The 18,289-nt window shown below is 50.0% G+C and overlaps 1 protein-coding gene and 1 long non-coding RNA gene across 7 annotated transcripts in view; one reads left to right on the forward strand and one right to left on the reverse strand.

Moving 5' to 3' along the window:
* Prox1 (prospero homeobox 1) overlaps nt 1-2,495 on the reverse strand; it is a 52,793-nt gene extending 50,298 nt beyond the window's left edge. For 2 of the 6 annotated variants that reach the window (XM_006497127.4, XM_006497124.4), the window contains exon 1: nt 1,936-2,487. The gene's annotated coding sequence lies outside the window, so the exon portion shown is untranslated. Of the gene's footprint in view, nt 1-830; nt 1,272-1,695; nt 1,900-1,935 lie in introns of those variants that run through there. The other 4 variants (NM_008937.3, XM_006497126.4, XM_006497125.4 and 1 more) reach the window with 4 other exon arrangements.
* Nucleotides 1,964-18,289, forward strand: part of Prox1os (prospero homeobox 1, opposite strand) — a 46,984-nt gene continuing 30,658 nt past the window's right edge. The window contains exon 1 of the long non-coding RNA NR_151620.1: nt 1,964-2,096. This is a non-coding gene — a long non-coding RNA (prospero homeobox 1, opposite strand). The remainder of the gene's footprint in view (nt 2,097-18,289) is intronic.

Here is an 18,289-nt window from a genome sequence, read left to right on the forward strand (position 1 = left end):
GGCAGGGGCTCAGACACAACAGCCAAGAGCCTGATTCCCATTAGCCTGACAATCCCGTTAAGGAGAACCACCATAAATTCACAAACCCCTTCGTCCCAGAAGCCTGGAGTCTGGAGCTGTACAGAAAGACAGACCCCAGGAAACTTGCACCTGTCTTTCTTGACACAACACACCTGTCCAGCCCTGTCCATGTGCGTTCTGTTAACAGACTTTTGCCTGACTGGTTTAGGAGAGGAAATGATTTTTTTTTTTTTTTTTTAACAGAGGGGCATGGGAAGGGGGTGGTAAAAAAGCAGGCAGAACTCGGAAAGGGAGAACAAGAGGGAGACTCTGAGAGAGGAGGCCACCCTGGGCTTGTTCTGTTTTCATTAGCTTAAGGAGACAACACAGATCTTCTAGGAAAAATAGAAGCAAGCAGGTGCGGTTCCAGCCTTCCCCGAGGCAGAGAAGGGCTCTGGGCTGCCAAGAACAGCGTTTCGCGCTCCAACCAGCAACCTTGGGCTACTTAAGACTGTCTCTCAGCCCCTCCTTCGGCTTCTGCTCTGAGCCGCCAGGAAGACTCAACTTCCCAAGAAGCTAGGCAGGGGTGGGAGAGTCTGAGTGTGGCTCGCTGCTCTCCCCCGGCCCCCATCGCTCTCTGCATAGGCGCTCAGTTTAGCAGGACTAACCGGCTGGCGCAGCAAAGGCAACGACAACTTGCTCAGCTGGACTTTGGGTGAGGTCTACCGCCCCCCTCCCCGTCTCTTCCCCTTGTCTGTTCAGGCAAGATAGCAGCTCTCCCCCTTCCTCCCGCCCTCCTCGTCCTTCTTCTCAGCAACAATCACTCTCACCTCTCCACTCTGCTGGGCTCTTCTCCTCCCTCCCCAGTCCTAGGAACTGGGGCAGCAGAGTAGCGGCACTCAGCGAGGCCAGGGCGCAGCTGCCCACCACCCAAGCGTGCCAGTAATGGCTGGGAGCTTCTTCTCGTCTATGGGCGGCCCAAGCACAACCCGACCCCGGGCCGGCCCTCTTCGGTGCGGCGTCCAGGTCGCCCCACTAGCGACCCCTGAGGCTCTCGGGCAAACTCCCCCTACTCAGTGCTTCCCAGCGCGGCGCAAGCAGACTGGGTGGACTGGCACCGCGCTCGCTCCTCCGTACCGGACCGTCCCCCAACTCGTCTCTCCTCTGTTGCAGAGCTGGGTGCAAGCTCCCGGCGCTGAGCACACAGAGGAAAGTCACCGGGCGCCCCCTCCTCCCCGCCCTCTTCCCCACGGCCGGCCCTCTGCCCCGGGTTAAAAAAGGAGAAGTGAAAGGTATGCAAACAGCAAGCAAATAGGGAAAGCCGGGAAGAAAGGCAGCTAGAATAAACAAGACAAAGGGAGAAGGACTCGGGGACAGGCCCTGGAGTTTCAACTCCCGGAGAAGAAAAAGAAGAAGCTGGGAAGATTGCAAGAAAAAAAAAATCTAGAAGAACAACAACCAAAAGGGACTCATCCCCCTCGCGGCCCCCTCCCCTGAAAAGAGTGCAAGAAAAATAAAGAAATAAAAATAATACAAAATAAAAGAAAGCCAGAGCCTCAGCGCATCCCAGACACAGTACACAAAAGGTGACAAGATCAGCGACAAGTCCAGCAACACCAGCCTCCCCCCATCGCCACCATCATCCCAGTCACCGGCAGGCGCGAGAAAGAAATAAAAGCCAAGCAGGTCACTTACTCTTCGTTTACTGGGAGGAGCGGAGCTCGGAGTTCCACTGAGCCTCCTGCTTAGAAAACTGTTTTTAGAGGCTATTTGATCACGATTCATGTAAATAACACCATTTTCCCCCTTGGAAAAAGAATGTTTACACGGGTGTGAGTAACGGGAGGCTCTTCTCTCTCTTTCCCATTCAAGAACGAGCCAGTGCGAGCGATTCTGGAAAAGGGGAGGGGACAGCAACCGGGTGAAGATACTTACGCGGTGCGGGCAGCAGCGGGGCGCAGCCACTCTCTCTCTTTCTCTCTCTCTTTCTTTTCACTCTCTCTCTCTCTCCCCCTCTCTTCTTCTCTTGCGGGCAGAGAAGAAACCCACGCGCGCACGCGGTGATGTCTTACTGGTGATAATTGGCCCAGGGGTCGGTGAGTCTGTGCGGGAGCGAGTGATCTGGGCGAGTGCTGAGAGGCGAGGGGAGAAAGGAGGGAGGGGAGGGGAGAGGCGCGCAGGGCAGAGCCGGGAGCCCGGGGAAAGAAGGGGAGAGAGAGCGGAGAAGGCGGCGAGGGCTGGAGCGCGGAGCGGTGGCCCGAGGAGCAGCGGGCACGGCGGAGAGGCTTGTGTGCGCCGCGCGGCTTCCCCGGCTGCAGTGGCCGTCGCTTTCCCAGCGCTCTCTCAGCTGAGGGCTCCGCTCCACAACAAGATTTACTTTAAGACACAGCTGAAGGAAACAGGAAGACTGCACGTCACAGTCCCACTGACGTACCCGGTCCCAGCACCCAATCGCGAGGCGCCTTCGGATTCAAGGGGGGATAGCGAGGCAAGAGAACTTGTGAGGAAAAAAATATACATATATATAAAAGGGGTGGGGGTGAGGGGCTGGGGAGAGAGGAGGAGAGGGGGGCCCAGCGCTCCCCCGCCCGGGCCACCAGCCCCGGCCCCCACCCCGCCCTGCCACTGCTTGGGGCGCCTGGATCGCCGCGCCCCGGCCGCCGCGAGCCATCTGCGGGCGTTGTGCACCGCGGCGCCCGGCTCACACTTGCTCTTCCAGGACGCAGGTCTTTTTTTTTTTTTTTTTTTTTTTTCCATTTCACTGACACAGATGATGGAGTTCTCCCAGCGGCCGGGAGCACTCCCCAGACTGGGATGGAGGAAGGCTCGGAAAAGTATACAGGATAAAAAAAAGTGGATATTTTAAGGGTCGGGGTGGCATAAAGGGCGGAATGTTGTGGGGGGGGGGCACAACTCGTTCTGCTTTGGAAATGATCATAGATAGTATCAATAGGACCAGTCACCCTAGTTTCCTTTTAAAGAGGATGAGCAAACACAGGTAGGCTTAGGTTTTAAAAAATAAATAAGTGCCAGAGATTTCACACTGGGGCCGCTAAGTCTGATATTAAAAACCTCTACCCGCACTGGCTGAGTCCCAGTCAATCAGACCTCAGAATTTATAGGAATTCGCCCCCGATTACCTTTAAAAGTATTATTTCAATTGTAGGCATAGTGACCACATATGCTATAAACATCGTTTCTGGCCACCCTTCTCCAGTTCGCACATCCCTACATGGCCAAAGAAACTAGTTCGATATAGGATTCACATGATTTCGAAGTCTGAATGACAAACTTAAAAGTTTATTGGGCAAGACATCTCAGACTCTAATACTTAAAGCCACATAAAACACACGTTGGTTTGACATCTTGGGTGAAAATTAGCAGCAAGGTTTCTTCAGATAACGTGGCTCTTAAAGAGGGCCTTGGCTTTCCTTGACAAATGCTGAAGAGCCTCCAGCCTCAGCTTGAATGGTCCTCTCCCTGGGCACAGTTAACAGCAGCGCTTACTAAAGAGGCAGTGTGGACATAAACACTCCATAAACCCCGAGCCTCAAGAGCTGAGAAGCACTTTAAATGTTCATACCTAGGAGATTAGAGACTTTTACAAAAGGTGCTGTGGGGACAAGAATTTTTTCTGAGTCCCTCCAATTCAATCAGATCAAAGGTTGAAACGTGTTGTGACAGGGTATTTATAAGATGCGAGTACACCAGCAGACCCGCCGCCATCGTCTGCCGCGCACACTCTAGGACCTTCTCCGATTTATCAGAATGGGAGAGGATATTAATCCCCTGTGAGTCGAACAACGGTGTCAGTGTGTATGTCTGAAGTGTGTGCCCTGTGGGAAACTTTTGGCAGGCACGGAATTCAAATATTGAAAAGGACAGGGGGGGGGAGGGAGAGAGAGAGAGAGAGAGAGAGAGAGAGAGAGAGAGAGAGAGAGAGAGAGAGAGGTAGGTGGGTGTGCAGGAAAAAAAGCTCACCTAAGCACACCTATCCGTCTTCCCACCTCCTTGACTGCCTGAAGACTTTCCCGAGCTCAAGTCGGGAAACAGCATTGCCCAGCGCTTGCTCAGTACACTACCCGCACCTCCAATGATGGACTCCTGTCGTAAATCGGGGCCAGGGAGTGAAATTACCCACTCACGTGCCCGTTAGATGGGGGTGAAATATGGGTTGGACACCTTTGAGGTAAACGGATGTACTGAAAAGGGTGGAATTTGGGATTCGAGAATTTTTTCGACCCTTTATTTTTTCTCTTGAAGAATCTGTTTGCGCTTGTAAGTTAGCGTCAGTTCGACGGCTAAAAGGGAGGATACAGAGGAAGGAAGAAAGGAGGTTGGAGGGGGAGAAAAGAGGCAAGGGTGGACGGAGAGATTCCACTCTGTTGTAGTTTGTTGTAGTTGCACTTAGCGTTCGGACGCACGCTTTGCACATGACACGATTGGGATCTGGCGGCGGGAAAAGTTTCCTGCGTGCCCTCAAATAAGTCATTTATCAATCTCGCAGAGGGACAAAATAGGCCTGACATAAAGCTGGGGTAACCACCAGACAGACAAGCAAACTCCCCACCGACAGCCTGCGCCTCTGAGGCTCAGCTGCAGCAGTTCGCAGCCCGCAGTAGGGCACAGGAGCTGCGCGTGGAAAGCCGAGCGCTGGCCATGCTGGGCGTGTGAGCTGGGGTGGCGACCTGGGGTTCTGAAAGGTTTAGCCGAGCCCTGTCTTGCCCCCTAACTGTCCAGGCCACGCGTGAGCCAAGCTCCCGGCGTGCTGTCTGGCCAGGGCTTAAGCGGAGCTCCCCTGGGTTCCAAGCCGCACTAGAGCAGTCGCGGTCGTGAGGCCCAGGGCCCCTATCTCTGCCGACTCGCGGTTTGTTTTCTGATAGAGAAAAAGCTATCAGTCAGCCTGGAGACCAGAGGTGTCCTAAATACCGGCTACATCTGCGAAGTCAGGGGCCAAGCTCCTTGCAAACCATTCTTTTGCCCATCCTGGCCAGCACCATCCTAGACACTTAAAGTGAGCACAAGTTCTGATTCGTCTTGGGATGAGCCGCGCTCTTGCAGGTTGTACTAGTGGCTTATCTGAAGAGTGATTAAAGTGTTGTTAGCGAAAAGCAGTTGTGCATCCGGGCTGAACACACTTTGCCTTGACTTTTTCCTCCTGTTTCTTCTTAAAAACCCTTAGGGGCCAGGAAGGGAAAGCATTGCTTTATAGGTCATCTGAAACCTTACAAACAGCAGGCACCAGTGCCTAAAAGATGTTGGGGGCGGGGGGGGGGGGGGTCAAGCGGATCCAATGAAGAGGCAAACCGAGAGCGGGATGCTGGAGAGCCTTGGAGGCCTCCTGCCTGCCCACCCACCCACCACCACCCACCTGAGGAGGGGACGAGAGGGAGGTCGCTGTAGCAGCGGGAGCAGACCAGCCTGCTGCACGTCGCCTAGAGGCGGGCTGACGGCTGGCCTCTTCCTCTCCTCCCCTGTTCCCAGCATGACGCCTAACCCAACCTGGATTTGTTCTGAGTGGCGGGGGAGAAAGTGAAATGCCACCAGATCAGTGGCAAGTAGCAGCTGTGGCAGCTCTCTCTTGGGGACGCCACTGCACAGAAGCCTCGAGTGATGTTTGTTTAACCAACAGCTTTCAAAGTAAACACCAGCGAGTCCCTCCAAAGAAGTTGGGAGCCATGAGGACTGTCAGAAAAACTGATTTAAAATAATAATAATAATAATAATAATAATAATAATAATAATAATGATAAAGCTTTCTCCCCACCAGAACAAAAAGAGCACCCACCCACACACATTTTACCATAAAATGGCACAGGATCGCCACACTCGTAAACATTCATAGGAAAGACTTAACACGCAACAAGGTGACCTCAAAGAAAAACACAACCCCACGGGAATGAAGGGTTACTGGTGACCGAGGGAGTGTGTGTCATAGGACAGCTTGATGCGGGGAAGTGGACAGAAACGAACAAAGGGCCAGGGGAGGGTATTCCCTGCCCTAGAAGAATAAGGAGTAGGCTGGAAGCTATTCTCCGCCAGCCCTGGCTTTGCCTCAGGCACCGAACTTTCCAATATCAAGATATTAACAGATGGTGCGGAGCGCAGGGAGGGCTCTTACTTACATAACCCAGCCACTGCACCGGGCTGCGATGCGAGAGGCACTCGCCAGGCCTTCGGTGGGGCTGCTCAGACTCCCTGAGATTGCTTGTTCATCTGCAACCCCTCCCAGGCTTTGAGGGCCAGGGTGCAGAGAGTCTGTGATTTCGGTTTTGTTTCTTTCTTTCTTTCTTTTTAAACACACACACACACACACACACACACACACACACACACACACACACACACACACACAGAGTTATCTTATCTTCTTCAGTCCACAACAGGGAAACTGGAAGAGCGCTTTGGTCAGAGATAAGCGGTGGGACTCCTGCGGAGACAAACAGGGTGCTCTTCCCCGTACTTGGAGGTGTCACAGAGTGGAATGTTCCCTCTCTCACACACACACCAACACACTCGCCGCCACCACCAGTGGGTGTGATCAGCCAGTCTTGCTGTCAGCGAAGTACAAAAGGCAGGCTCCGGCCGCAGGGGCGCGGGAGTGGGGTGGGTGAGAGTGCTCGTGTCAGCAGACTCCACGGCACGCGGGGCACAGTGGGCAAAATCACGCCAAGCCTCTGGGCACCGCCACTCTTTCCAGCCTGGCAGGGTTGTAATGCTCTACGAGAGTGGCCGCGTGGCCTTCTGTTGTCTTCATGCCCAAGGCCACCTCTCTCCGAGTCGGAGCCCCCTCGGTGCTGGCTTTCCAAAGCCTGCGAGGAACACTCCCGCTGTACTGGAAAAACTATGGGAAGGGCTGGAAGGCGGGGAGTGTGTTCGGCGGGCGCCAGGCGCGAGCGGGGCTCCCACGCGGTGCCCCCTGTCCTCACTCCTGCCTGGCCTTCTCCGTTGGTTCGCAGCATCCAGGCCGGGGGGGATAGATGCTGTGGCTTGTTCGCCGCCGAGCGTGCAGGGATCCGGGCCACCTGCCCGCTGCCTGGCCTGCCCCCACCCGTGTCCTGCGGCCCTCGCCTCCTTCCTTAGCAGCCATAAGCTGCCTTTCAGCTCGGTTCGCCCCGGTTCGGCGCACACCGGACCGAACAGGGCAGCCACCTGATCCCAGGCCGCGAGTGTCCCACGCGGCAGGGAGATGTGGGCCATCGCCAGGCCCGCGCTGTCCCCGCCATGTCCCCTCCCCCGCCTGTTGCTGCGGAGGTGGCGCGCCAAAGCTGGTGCAGACACTGGTGCTGAGATGGGGACACTTTGCAGGGACTAGCAAGAGGTTGGGCCATAGCAAGGGATGGCAGAGTGATCGCCCCCTTGCCTAGTGCTGTTTAAGGGTTTGGGGTGTTTTCCTGGCTCCTTTCCTTTGGTCTCTGAGTCCAGGGGGAGAATTCAGAGGTATTTCTACATTTTCTGGGTTTTGGTGATGGGAATTAAGTTACAGATCCAGTTTCAGTGTTGACTGAGAACCATCACAAGAGACAAACAGGCCCAGGCCTGAATACCACAGAAGGGAACCCAGCAAAGTTGCATTTTGTTTAAATTAAAGCACAATCAAGCTGAAAGCCAGATTTCTATAATTTTTTTTCTGGTAATATTTCTTTTATGAAGTATCTAAGTATCTGTTTGTCATCATTTTGAGATCAAAAGGCAAAGTCCATATGCTACATAGTTTCCCAAAATTTAAATATGTTTTAAATGTTTTATCCAACGTGGAGGAGCAGGCTGTTAGGCAGCCAGCATGGTGGCAGGGTTGGGAGATGGTGATGTGGGGCAGGCAGATCTGAGAACCTGCTATTCATCAAAATTACCCAAGATGCATTAAAACAACTCTGACCCCACCTGAGGGTAGAGATCCAAGAGAGGACTTAGGAATCTGAGGGTCACAGCAGGCCACTGGCTAGGAGTTGCCTACCCTCTGTGATCTTGTATTGTACCTGACTATGTCTCAGTTCTCTTTATCTGTAAAATGGGAACAATATCCCAAATCACAGACTTACATAGAAGCTTTGACACAGAGTAGTTTAAGATGCAATTGTTACTTGGCTGTATTAGAACAAGAGGTAGGCAGTGGTACCTGGATTCTTTACAAAAATACTCAGACCTGGACCTCCCTCTTGTTCCCAAGCTTTGGGTGAAATTAATTAAACATGAATGCACTGTGAGACTAGCTCATGAGTGACTGGTATCTGAGTATTTTATATGCCCCCTCCCCCCTTACACACATACCATTTAAGCATACAAAATAAATTCAGATCAATGTTTGTCTGCAAACTTGGCTGTGTGCTCCTGTGCACACGAAACTCTTTTCTTTTCATTTCTTTTTTTTCAAGTCTAAAACCCCAGGAAAGCGGGGGCCATTTACCATCGTGGCTTTGCTTATTTTGTTCTCTTTTACTCTTTCAGTCAGAGGTGATAAACCTTCTCTGTAGAAGTTATAGGTCAGGCCTATGGAAACACAGGACAAAAAAACAAAAAACAAAAAACAAAAAAAAACAAAAAAAAAACCAAAACAATCTCTACTAGAGAAGAAACTGTAAGCAGGAAAAATATTTCTGGGCAAAACAAAAATAAATGTATGTCACACATCATATGCTTTTATATGTTTGAGTAAATATCTCTCCTGAGTACATGTAAAGCTAAAAAAGAGCTTCATAAAATCACACTGAAGCCAGTGAATCTGAGCCACGGCAAGGCAATGCAAAAGCCCAGCCAAGGGCAGCTGTGAGCAGGAAGGGGAGGCAGGCAGACAGGTAGGTGCCATGCCTGGCTGCCACTGTGTACCAGGACAAAGGCAGACAGCCAAGGAAATGGACCTGCTGACCCAGCATGCACCAGATCAAGACGCTGGCCAGTTAAAAGAGAGGTGGCAGTCAGTAACGGGGGGGGGGGGGGGGGGCTGGGAACCCTCAGAAAGCTTGAGACAAGAGTCCTAGGTTAAAGAGGTCCAGAAAAGGAACACCAGCTTGAAGCAGTCCAGGCTCTGGGGGGAGGGGTGGACCCCGGAGTGTGACTGGTGAGTGGAGGACACCTCCCTTCCGAACCTGTCCTTGGACATTGATGTATATCTTTGGGGAGTGTGGGAAGTCCTGGACTCTCTAGCTAGTCTGTGTTCAGGTGGAAAATGCCTGTAACCTCACAGGACAAAGGAAAATGACAGCTAAGAAACCCAGAAAGGTACATGATACTGAGGCCAAGCTGCTGGGAAAGACAAGGCAACCTCACAAGCCCCTGTCCACTGGAAGGAGCACTTTTCTACACTTTACTTTTGGATGGGGGAGGAATGCCTGTGTGTGTGTGTGTGTGTGTGTGTGTGTGTGTGTGTGTGTGAGAGAGAGAGAGAGAGAGAGAGAGAGAGAGAGAGAGAGAGAGAGAGAGAGAGAGAGAGAGCGCTCTGGCAGGAGAAAGAGAAAGCCATGGTTACAGAACGGGGAAAATCTAAAGGTGTGTAGATGGAAGTTGAGAGAGTACAGTGTGTGTGTGTGTGTGTGTGTGTGTGTGTGTGTGTGTGTGTGTCCCTGTGGAGTGTGAGTGAGCTGGATGGGTTGTATCGATCAAGAGTACCACGAGAGAGAATGAGAACGAGGGGCTTCGAGGACCGTGTAAGGTACTAGAAGATGGAGAAAACCTTGGTGCGCATGGCATCCAGTTCCAATCCTGACACTCAAGAGAGAGGAGGGTTGAGGTGGAAGTTAAGGGCCAGGCAAGAGTAAGGAAGCAGGGCAGGAGGCTAAGTTTGGCCTGGGTTCTGGTTCTAGTCTGGTGAAGGCCAAAGTTTCTTGGCTTCCCCTAGCCTAGAGTTTTGAAGCAGCTCCCTTGATAATCCCAGGTTGGCTGTGAAGGGACTTGGACCAACACTTTGTAGCCATCACCCATAGAGGACTGACATCCTGCACCCTCCCGTGTATGTATATGTGTGTGTGTGTGTGTGTGTGTGTGTGTGTGTGTGTGTGTGTGTGTGTGTGTGTGTGTGATTGGAAGGAGGGATGATATGGCCTCAGCTCAGTCAGTGACCCCTTGGGTATGTCATTTGTGCTTGTTGTCCCCCTGCCCCCAGACTCTGCACATCAGCGTCCCCTTTGCTCCTAAATCAGTCTCCTTCTGCCCCACCTAAGAACCAGAGTTGACCAGTCCTCCCCTCCAAACCCCAGAAGAGCCCGTTCTTCTTTCTCTCAAACACTGGACAGCTCCTCTTGTCTCTCCTTGGGGATTATGTCTGGCTGTGGTCCTGGAAGGGTCTAGTAGAAGTGAAACTCCAATCGGACTCAGGGAAGGGGATCATTTTCTTGATTCCAGGGCACCACTGCTGCTAAGACCCTGCAAAGCCTGGCATTTGGCGGCCCTGTAGAGAGAGCAGCCCATGGCCAATTCTGGTGCTGACCCAACTCGAGCAGTGATTAAGCTCTGTTTGATTTGGTCAGCTTTCTGAAGCCTCGGCTAGGAGCTCTGTTCTACAAAATCTGGGTGAGAGGCCAAAGCATGAAGACCTCATTTTCTCATATTCCAAAGTGACCTTTGCATAAAAACAGGGAAGATGCAATCGGCAGGAAGATGCTGAGCCTCCACGGCAGCCACCGCCACAGCTTCAGAGAACGCTCTCTCTGTACCCCCGACTTTGTACCCCATACTTCTGTTTTTCCGCTGAAAATAGTGTGGGTGGGCTGGAGAGGTGGGTCAGTGATTAAGAACACTTGCTTCTCTCCCGAAAGACCAGCGTTTGTCTTCCAGAACCCACCTTGGGTGGTTTACAACCATTTGTAACTCCAGATCCAGGAAGTCTGGCGCCCCCTTTTGGCCTCTTCTAGCCATTGCCCTCACAGGGACATACCTCACACAGACACATGCACTTATTAAAAATAAATTCTAAAAAGAAAAGCAAAAGTCATCGAGTATGGGAAAAGACCATCGGTTAAATATGGCCTTCCAAATAAAAGGAAAATGTAGTGAGCTAAGTCGCACAGTGTATTTATAATACCCGTTATAAATATTATGCTCCTGCTTGCAGTAGCATATGTAATGGGATGTAAGACTCTTAGCGAGGACATGAAGTGTGTTGCATCTGATTCTACCAACATACAGGGCTATCCCCATGGCATGGACGAGTCCATTGATTCTGGAGGAGTTCTTACAACTTGGTCAAGGCCAAAAGACAGCCAATTGCAGAGCCTGGATTAGAACCCAGTGTTTTGTGATAAATCTTTTCCTGGGGAGAGAAAACACACATCTGCTCGTGCCTGTTAGGGATCGCATGGCAGTCCAAAGCATGGATACCGCCAAAGTCCAACGTGGTGAACCAGTGAGTTTCATGGGGGTTACACAGAGGAGTATGGGATGGGGGTTATTAGAGGAGCAGAGGTGACTCCAAAGCAGCTGTATCCCCAAATGAAAGCGAGGTCTTCATGCTTTTGCCTCTCATCCAGAGTGTTTGGAACAGCCTCTCCTTGGCACCCCACATGGGTGACAGTTCACAGAAACTGGAAACCTGGAGTGCACCGCACAGCCTACGGGCAGCTCAACAGGTTGGAGAGTGCTCTTTCCAACTGACTCTGGTCTAAACCTCTACCAGGCAGCTCACCTGGTTTTTGTTTCTCCAAACATCTGGCTAGTCTGAGTCTTTGCAGCTTGACTCTTCTGAGAGTCTTCCTCAAAGCTTGGCTTAGCTCAGCTGAGGGAAGCTCTCAGCTTTTACTGATTACTAGTGAATCTGGTCAGTTTCAGGGACTTCCTAAAGCTAATTTGAGTTGTTCATCTTCTTGTTTAAGGAGCTTCCTTCTATCGATCTGGAGGAAACCATTATACAAGACACAGGCCATCCTGCTGGGATGTAAGACAATTCCCCTCGGGCCATAGAGATGTCTGCAGGAACATTGTTTCTGTGTATGAATGTTTCCCCTGCAGTATGTATGTGTATCCCTAGTGTCTATAGAAGTCAGAAGAAGGCATTCAGTCCTCTGGAACTGAGTTACAGGTGGTTGTAAACCACCATGTAGGGGCTGAGAATGGGCCCGGGTCCCCTGTAAGACCATATAGTGCTCCTAACCATGGGGCTACCACTCCCGCCCCTACCTTGTTTTAATAGGCCCATTTCCATACCCTCAGCTATTCCTTGATTATCCGACCATCAGTGTTTCCACCCACAAACTGTGGTTATTTCCACAACAGACTTATTGAATGGAGAGGAGTCACCAAGCTGTCTGCTTCCATTTTCCCTCCAGATACCAGCGAAGCCCGTGAAGGGGAAAGCCGTGCAGGCCAGGCTTTGCTGCGCATCAGAGAACGCTGGCGGATCCGAGGATCCCCGTTTTGTTGAAATAGAATTGTAAAAATAAAGGGGGGGCAGTTTAATCCTGTTAAATGTGGTGCGCGTTTCTGCAGAGCACAGGGAGGAATTAGAGGAGGAAGGGAGACCAAGTACTGTGTCAGCCTCGCCGGTGTCACTAAGGCGACATGACAACTTGTCTTGGGCGATCTTTACAGCATGTTAGGCTGACTCAGAAGTGTTTTCTGGCGTCCCCTTTGTGTCCCCCATGGGGTTCTTTCATTTCTGAAACTTTCTTTCTTTTCCAGTCCCTTTCTTCCCCACACTGCTGCTTTGCTTTTTAAGCCACGGTGTCTCCCTCAAGTCAAAACATTTAGCTGGCTCTGATCGAGAATTGGTTTTGAAGATGCCCTTTGACCTTGCACTGTGCACAGCAGCCTCTGAGAAGTGTACAGTCCACCCTCAACCTTTTGCCCTCTCCCCGGGCTCCAGAAAGAGCTTCTGGGAAAGCAGCTCATTCTGGATTGCACACAGGAGCCGCCCCCTCCTCTTTCCATCCATTCCTTCCTTCTTTCCTTCCCACCCTGATTTATTTTCTCTTCAAACCTTTCCACCGTCTTTGCTTCCCCACCTCACTGGCTTTCATTCTGTCTAGACTGTTCCTTCTCACAACTCTTCTCTCTTTTTTTTTCCTTCCATTTTTTTTTTTTTTGCTATTTTCTGTTCAGTTCTCCCTCATTCGATGTCTTCCTTTCATCTTTTCTTTCCTAGAATTACCTTCTTGAGAAGCCAGTACTCGGTGCTGACTCCAGGGCTTCGCAACACTAAGCTACACATTCTACACTGAGCTCTGTCCTCAGCCTGGCTCTCTGAGCTGCTCTTTCCCCTATTCAATGTTATTTAATAACTTTTCATCCTTTCCTTTCTTTTAAACAACACAGTGACACTTCTAATGAAAGGTTATGCACCCTTGAAGTTTCCCAAGCTGAAGTGAGGTCAGCTGACCCCGGGGGGTGGTGGGGGGCCCCACGGCTGACATAGCAACTGGAGGAAGAGTTGTCATAGAGGAAGCATGGCCTTGAGGCTCGGTCACTGTCTTTCCGAAGCAGGTGGCCAGCTCGTTTGGCGATGTGGCTGCCTGTCCATCTTTCTGTGGCTTAGACACCCTCTGGCCCACGGTCCCTTCCCCCGCTCCAGCTTTCCTCACTGGCTTACCACCAGAGACTAGATGTTGAGTCAATGGAAAAACAACACTGGCCAACATTAAAGGGAGACTGTTTGGAAAAGGAAGGCCCTGCTGGGGCGCAGAGGAAGCCTGCGTGTTAACACGGCCACCTCTTATCTGGAGCGGCTGGGCCTGGGCTGAATGTGCTCTCTCCATCCTTTGGCAAGAGATCTTCTGCATACAGGCAGCCTTGGGACTGAGGAGCCATTCTCAGCCCAGAGTGTCCCCAGAACTGTAGAGACAAAAGCCACTGCTCCCCCTAGAGACCGAGAAATGGAAGGAGAGGCTGAGTTTTGAAGGGAGCATGCTTCCCTTCAAAGTCCATGTCTCTGGGTATTACTCACCACAGGCCCAGGGAGCTAAGTCCCATACACTGTGAGATTTCTGTTCTGACCCAAATGTAAGTCCTGGGAAAAGACAAGAGAAGGAAAAGGGGAAACTCACAGTCCCAGGCTCTGAGCTGCTTACTGGAGTCTTGATCCCGCTCTTGACAGAAACAAGGCAGATGGCTACTCAGACACGAATTCACCGATTCACTGTATCTCCTGTGGCCCAGTCAGCTTCAGCATGCTGACTGACATCTTCAGACTGCTCTCTGAGGAAAGACTCAGCAGAACCTGTTAAGAGGAGGGCTGTCTCCTCAGTCTGCCTCAGATCCACCATGCCCATGCTTGCCAGGGAGTGTTTTCTTGGGGTGAAGTCCCTGTGGTAACTTCTGGACATGTTACTTTTGGAAACCTTGGCTGCATGCATGATAACAGAGCAGCTTGGAGTTCCCTTTTGCTTCCCGGTCAGTTTTCAGTTTGAATGAGATGCTAGATGTGATGTAGTCATTGCTGCCTTTCCATTTTTGCTGCGTGTGTGTGTGTGTGTGTGTGTGTGTGTGTATGTATGTGTATATGTATATGTGTGTGTATGTGTATATGTGTGTGTATGTGAGTGTGTATATGTGTAAGTGTGTGTATGTGTGTATATGTGTATGTGTGTGTATGTGCGTATGTATGTGTATATGTATATGTGTGTATGTGTGTATATGTATATGTGTGTGCATGTGTGTATATGTGTATGTGTGTATGTATGTGTATATGTATATGTGTTATATGTGTGTATGTGTGTATATGTGTATGTGTGTATATGTGTGTGTATGTGTATATGTGTGTGTATGTGTGCATATGTGTGTATATGTGTATGTGTGTATGTGTATGTGTGAGTATATGTGTATGTGAGTGTATGTGTGTATGTGTGTATGTGCATGTGTGTGTGTGGGGGGGGGGGGGATGGGCACAGAGGACATCAGGTGGTACCTCAGGCACTGTTCCATACTCATATCTACTTTTGTTTTTTAGTTAAATTTATTTTTTATTCTTTTAGTTTTATTTATTTTCTTTTCTTATATATTTCCTCTCTCCTTCCTCCCTTCCTCCCTTCCTCCCTTCCTCCCTCCCTCCCTCCCTCCCTCCCTCCCTCCCTCCCTCCCTCCCTCCCTCCCTCCCTCCCTCCCTTCCTTCCTTCCTTCCTTCCTTCCTTCCTTCCTTCCTTCCTTCCTTCCTTCTTTTCCTTTGTCTTGAGACAAGCCTCTCACTGTCCTAAAGCTTGTCTGGGAGGCTACGCTGGCATCCCTAGGGATCTGCCTGTTTCAGCCTCTCTTAGGCTAAAGCTGAATTAAAACACTCAGCACCGTTCCTGGGATAGGCTGTTTGTTTGTTTGCTTGTTTGTTTGGTTGGTTGTTTGGGTTTTTTGTCTTAATGTGGGATGTAGGAATGGAAATCATGTTCTTGTGTTTGCAAGGCCAATAATTTACCAACTAAGCCATACCCCTAGCTCCCTAGCCTCACATCCTTGATAGCGGGCTCTCCTTGCTCTCCTCTGTCCTGGCCATCTTGGCTGCCCATGGCCCTGTCTGCAGGGATCTTCCATTCTCTGTTTCTCAGCAGCGACACTTCTCAGTGTGTGTGTTTGAAACTCAGAAATACTTTGCTTCTTTTTTTAAAAAAGAAAGACTTAAAAATATTTTATGTGTATGAGCGTATTGCCAGAATGTATGTCTACAAAGACATGCATGTCCGGCACTCTCAGGGGACAGAAGATCTGATCCCCTGGGACTGGAGCTTCAGATGACTGTCGGCCACCATGTGGATGCTGGGAAGCAAACCCAGGTTCTCTGCAAGAGTATCCATCCAGTGCTCTTAACTTCTGTCTCTTCTCTCCAGCCTCTTCCTCCTCCTCTCCCCTTTCCTTTCCTTTCCTTTCCTTTCCTTTCCTTTCCTTTCCTTTCCTTTCCTTTCCTTTCCTTTCCTTTCCTTTCCTTTCCTTTCCTTTCCTTTCCTTTCCTTCCCTTCCCTCCCCTCCCCTCCCCTCCTCTCCTCCCCTCCCCTCTCCCCTCCCCTTCCCTCTCCCCTCCCCTCTCCCCTCCCCTCCCCCCTCCTCTTCCCTCTCCCCTCCCCTCTCCTCCCCTCGACCTTCCCTCCCCTCCCCTCGACCTTCCTTCCCTTCCCCTTTCCTCTTCCTCCTCCTCCTCTTCCTCCCCCTTCCCCCCTCTCCCTCTCTCTGTCTTAAAGGACAACTTGTGGCAATCAGTTTGGAATGGCATGCCCTCATGTGGCATGTCCTTTACCCAGTGGGCTAAGGAGACAGCCCGAGTGTTAAGTTCGTTTTAATTTACATCTTTTGGCCTTTGTTTTGTGCTGTTTTTCTGTAGACATGTAATGTGACCCCAGACATATAACTTATATTTACCATTAGAAGAATAAAATCAATCTGGTTTGATGCTTCCCAAGGTCTGTAGGTCGTGACCCTGTAACGCATCAGTGAACTTTGCTCCTGGGTCTGTCTGTTCCTTCAGACAGGACAGGGATGATTATGAGAATGTCACTGGTAAGCTCCCAGCCCCATCAAAGGGCAAAAGAACAACACTGCACGGATAGGTTGCTGGCTTCCAGTTTCCTTCTGTTTGGTCTCAGCCTCTAGTCACTAACACACCAGTGCTCTCTCCTCAGAGAACCCAGTCATCTGGGTGCTGGATTAATCTGTAGCTGCTTAGGGGAGTTGTCAACCAGTGGAGATTCTGCCAGTGATCTGTGGCACCCATTTCAACAAACACGAATTGGATAACATTTCCTTCTCCCCTGCCCCCAGCCCTCCATCTGTCCCTTCTTATCAACAGGGTAGAAAGCAAGTTCTTGTTCAATCACATATTTGTCCTAGGAAGACAGTCTATAACACAGATGATTTATAACTTACTATAGCCTCATCAATAAGCAAATATCATTGGTTGGTACCAACAAGCTAGATGTAAAATGCATTAAATTCAGTCTTGTTCATTTGTTCATGAAAGTTTTATGCTTTTGTGAAGTTTACGAGTGTCTAGTTTTGAGGCTGCTTTGGACTTCTGAACAATTTAGGGATGCAAATGGGTAGAAGGGTAGGGGAGAAAAATGTTAAAAAGTTGGTTGTTATTAAACGTATTAGTTAAAAAGTCCAAGTTGTAGTTTTCATGTGAATTTTTGACTTCTTTATAACACCAGCAGTGTTTTGTTCTTACTGATCCTGTCAAGTAAATCTAGGAACACACATCGCCTTATCTCGGAGGTTCTGTGGCTTGCGACAGTGAAACTGAAACAATCAGAAGCAGAGACCACATTTCCACAGGTCAGAAGGCATCTGCAGTCACACCAATCGTTTTGAGTTTCATGCTCACGACGGGGTAAAATGGAGGCCCTCACGTCACCTTTCTTAGCTGTATTTGCTATGAAGAAAAATCGTTGTTTACCCCTCGGGAATTTCTGAAGGAAAAGAAAAATCAATTTCTATCAATGAGTGATATTTTTCTCACCAAGGGGTATTGACTTCACAAGGGTGAGTTATTTCCCTCAGTCACCCGCTGGGAATTGTTAGCAGGCATGTCTTTTATGATTCAATAAACATGTAGTTTTTAGCTTAGGTGTCTTGGCCGGGATATCCTGATTTCTGGATCACTGCTGGTGTGAGCAGTTCACAGTCTGCATCCATTTGGATGAAATGCTCCTGCTCTGTGTTGTAAGTTAACAAGCGTGCTCTCCCGTTCTCCCTCTTTAATTAGAGTGCAGACCTTCTGACAAAGCAGCAGGTGGGCAAGAAGCTCAGCCTTTTCTCTGGCTCTTCACAGTGTGTCCTCTTGGCTTAGGCATAGGCCTGTGACTCACAGGGAGTCATGTCTACCTCGATGTCTCCATGAGTCCTTTTCCTCTTTTTATATCATAGCACAACACTGATATTTTTAATTTTTATACTAAACCAAGAACATTGTTGTTGTTGTGAGAACAGTTCTTACTGGGAAACCAAAGGCTGGCTTACACTTATCATGTAGCCAAGGTTAGCCTTAAATTCACCTTCTCATACTGAGTGCTGGAGTTATAGGTATATGCCCTCATACCCAGCTTGAACTAAACTTTACTTTGCCAGAGAACCCATTCGGTAAAGGAACCTTTTAAGAGGTGGAGATGGAGGAAAAGACAGGGAATATGGAAGCCCTGAGGGTTGGCTGGCTTCACTTGTCAACTTGACACAGCCTTAGAGTATTCTGAAAAGACTGTCTCAATTGAGGAATTGCCTAGATCAAGATCACCCTGTGGGCATATCTATAGAGGGTTGTCTTGATGGCTCATTGATGCATGAGGGCTCAGCCTGTGGGCAGCAGCATCTTCATGCAGGTAGTCCCGTGATGTATAAGAAACCTACCTTAACATGAGCCTGGACAAGCAAGCAAACTGTTTCTTTGTGATTT

Source organism: Mus musculus, chromosome 1 (genome assembly GCF_000001635.26).
Source record: "Mus musculus strain C57BL/6J chromosome 1, GRCm38.p6 C57BL/6J".
Taxonomy (NCBI): domain Eukaryota; kingdom Metazoa; phylum Chordata; class Mammalia; order Rodentia; family Muridae; genus Mus; species Mus musculus.